The following is a 3781-nucleotide window of genomic DNA, read 5'->3' as shown; positions in this document are numbered from 1 at the left end:
TAAATCTCTCCAGCCCCAAAGGCAACATCCTGGTAAATCTCTCCAGCCCCAAAGGCAACATCCTAGTGAATCTCTTCTGCACTGTCTCCAGTGCTATCATATCCATCCTATCATGTGGATTCCAGAACTGCACCTAATACTCTAGCTGTGTTCCTCATCAACCTTTCATGCCATTTCAGCACCATTTCCCTGCTCGTAAACTCTCGGCATCAGCTATTAACATTCTGTATCTCATGTTCCTTTATTCACCAATTTATTCACCTTTTGAATACAGCCTCAGGCACGTCCTGTGGTCAGACCATTAGATGTAGATGCGGAAGTAGGCCATTTGGCCCATTCTATGTCATTTAATGAGTTCGTGGCTGATCTGATAATCCTTGACCCCACTTTCCTGCCTTTTCCCCATAACCCTCCATTCCCTTTCCTGATTTAACAGATATCTGACACAGCCCCACTGTGGTAAAGAAATTCCACAGATTCACTCCCCTCAGACAGAAGAGATATCTCCTCATCTCTGTTTTAAATGGGCAACTTATTTTGAGATAGAGTCATACAGCATGGAAACAGACCCTTCGGTCAACCCGTCCATGCCGACCAATTTTCCCAAACTAAACTAGTCCCTCTTGCCTACATTTGGCCCATATCCCTCTAAACTTTTCCTATTCGTGCACCTATCCAAATGTCTTTAAATGGAACATTTCACGACTTCTTTGGAATCGAAAGGCTAGAAAGTTGAGGGATTTCATACTGTAGAATAACAATGGAGAGAGGCAACTAGAACTAATGGGGTTTAGCATGTTCTGTAAGGTAGTGGTTCTGAAACCGTTAATAATGAAGACTGCATCGAGCTCCAATCAGTGAGATGATACAAAAAGGACTTGGGATTGAAAAGGCAGAACAAGTCAGGATTCTTGAGATCAAAGACATCTCCGCAGTCTTTAGTAACAATGTCTATTTTGTAAATATAAAGCGTACCTGTCATACAATAAACTACATCTTCTTTAAGACCAAAGCCATCTCTTGTTGAGAGATTCACTTGATGACAGCGAACTAATCCCAGCTACAACATAAAAGCAGGAGCAAATTACTGCAAATGCTGAAATCTGTACCGAAAACAAAAAATGCTGGTGATCACAGTGGGTCAGGCAGCATCCATGGAGAGAGAGCTTAATATTGAATTCAACGCCTTCAGATTGTGTCTGGGCTCAATATTGAGTTCAACGCCCTCAGATTGTGTCTGGGCTCAATATTGAGTTCAACGCCTTCAGATTCAACGCCTTCAGATTGTGTCTGGGTTCAATATTGAGTTCATCATCCTCAGATTGTTTCTAGGCTCAATGTTAAGTTCAATGCCTTAAGTTACCCTCCTCCCTCCAGACAAACCTCAGAGGCCCTATTTATTTCAGAACCCCCTTCCCCTCCCCTATTTCTGATGAAGGGTCTAGGCCCGAAACGTCAGCCTTTCTGCTCCTATGATGCTGCTTGGCCTGCTGTGTTCATCCAGCTCTGCACCTTTAGATTGAGTCTGGGCTCAATATTGAGTTCAGCACCATCAGATTGTGTCTAGGCTCAATACTGAGTTGAACACCTTCAGATTGTGAACCCATTCCTTCCCTTTCTTTTAGAATTGAATTGGTACATTCTCTGTCACCATGTCCTCTCTCCCCTCCCCCCAATCCAGTGTGGACTGTCTGTTCTTCCCAGTCAAATGTTCTTCCATTCTCACATTCCGATCACTTAATCTGAACAACAACATCCTTTCCCATCCAGCACTCCAACACCCACTTACCCCTACCAATGCATAAATGCTGCCCCCTCCATACTGCACTTCAGCTCTAATGAAGAGTCATCTACATTCGAAACGTTAGCTTGCTGCTTCTCCATAGGTGTTGTCTGACCCACTGTGATCTTCAGCACTTTTTGTTTTCAGTATAGGCTAAAAGAGCTTGGCATTGCAAAGCATGCAACACAGTGATCAGTATGTGTGACTTGGGATTTGACCTAACTGTGCAGACCAAATTCCAACCAACCCAGAAGAAGTTGTAATTTGCAGCCTGAAAGATCTGAATGCTTTTAAGAAGTAATCATAGAGTCCATCAACAGATGAAGAGAGCAGTGGGCCTGCAGTGAAAGATCAACTGAAGACAAAAGTCCACCATCTCTCCAGATCATGGACACCCAACCTCTAACCTGTTCCCTCACTGAACCTGTATCCTGATGTGTACCCTGACCCCTCCCTCCATGTATCCTCAATCATCCCTCACCTTGTACCCGGAACTCTCCCCCACCCTGTATCCTGACCCCACCCACACTCTGTATCCTGGCCTCCCCCAACCAGTACCATGACCGCTCCCAAACACCGTATCCTGACCCTCCCCCACCCTGTATCCTGACCCCTTCGCAACCCTGTATCCTGACCCCTCCCCCACTGTGTACCCTGACCCCTCCCCTACTGTCTACCCTGACAGCTCCCCAACCCTGTACCCTGACCCATCCCCCAGTGTGGACCCTGATCACTCCCCCACCCTGTATCCTGACCCATCTTCTACTGTGTACCCTGACCCCTCCCCTACTCCTACCCTGACAACTCCCCAACCCTGTATCCTGATCCTTCCCTCACACATGTACCCTGACAGCTCCCCACTATGTACCCTGACCCCTCCCCCACATTCTACCGGACCCCTCCCTCACTGAGCACCCTCTCACTCCCCCACCCGTTTAACTGACCCCACCCCAACTCGGACGCTCCGCCCTCTTGCCCCGCACGCTCGGACACGCCTCCCTCTGACCACGCCCACCTATTCCAACGCTCAGACTTGGGCACCGCCCCTTAACCTGACCACGCCCTCCATTGTGACTCGCTACACAAACAGTCGCCCCGCCCCCTCCCGTTGGACGGGCGCTGATCCCGCCCCCTTCGGAGACGGCGCTCCCCTCCGAAACCCCCATTAACCGTGACTTCTGACCTCGCCCGGATTGGAATGTTCTGGAGACCCCCCGCGCCTGCGCACTGCCGCCGGAAGCTGCTGTCCGGAGGGTCCGAACCTGGGGCCTGGTCTCCACAGTGAGGCCTGGGCTTGGGGTTCGGTGACTCTCCAGGAAGGTAGACCCCACAGAGAGGTGAGATATTCAATAACTCACTGTTTACAGTGGATCCATGGTGATATCAGGGGGTGTAGCTCCCTGTGTCTGTGATACCGAATATCTGTTTACAGTGGATCCATGGAGATATCAGGGGGTGTAGCTCTCTGAGTCTACATCTGTTTATGGTGAATCCATGGAGATATCAGGTGGCGTGGCTCTCTGTGTCTGTGATGGAGAGTATCTGTTTACAGTGGATGCATGGTGATATCAGGGGGTGTAGCTCCTTGTGATGGAGAGTACCTGTTTATAGTGGATCCATGGAGATATCGGGAGAGTAGCTCTCTGTGTCTATATCTGTTTATAGTGGATCCATGGAGATATCAGAGGGTATACTCCCTGTGATGGAAAGTATCTGTTTATAGTGGATCCATGGAGATATCAGGTGGTGTAGCTTTCTGTGTCTGATACAGAGTTTCTGTTTACAGTGGATCCATGGAGACATCAGGAGGTGTAGCTCTCTGTGATGGAGAGTATCTGTTTACAGTGGATCCAGGGAGTTATCAGGAGGTGTAGCTCTCTGTGTCTGATACAGAGTATCTATTGAGATATCAGGGGGAATAGCTCTCTGTGATGGAGTGTTTCTGTTTACAGTGGATCCATGGAGATATCAGAGGGTGTACTCTCTGTGATGGAGCGT

General features: G+C 48.5%; 1 protein-coding gene across 1 annotated transcript in view; it reads left to right on the top strand.

Moving 5' to 3' along the window:
* Window positions 1–2857: 2857 nt before the first annotated feature.
* Window positions 2858–3781, top strand: part of LOC109923094 (tubulin alpha-1B chain-like) — a 49390-nt gene continuing 48466 nt past the window's right edge. The window contains exon 1 of the mRNA XM_048619879.1: window positions 2858–3120. The gene's annotated coding sequence lies outside the window, so the exon portion shown is untranslated. The remainder of the gene's footprint in view (window positions 3121–3781) is intronic.

The sequence above is a fragment of the Rhincodon typus genome, chromosome 44, assembly GCF_021869965.1.
Source record: "Rhincodon typus isolate 14 chromosome 44, sRhiTyp1.1, whole genome shotgun sequence".
NCBI lineage: Eukaryota > Metazoa > Chordata > Chondrichthyes > Orectolobiformes > Rhincodontidae > Rhincodon > Rhincodon typus.
The sequence above is the reverse complement of the archived record's forward strand: the minus strand, read 5'-3'. Positions and strand labels throughout refer to the sequence as shown.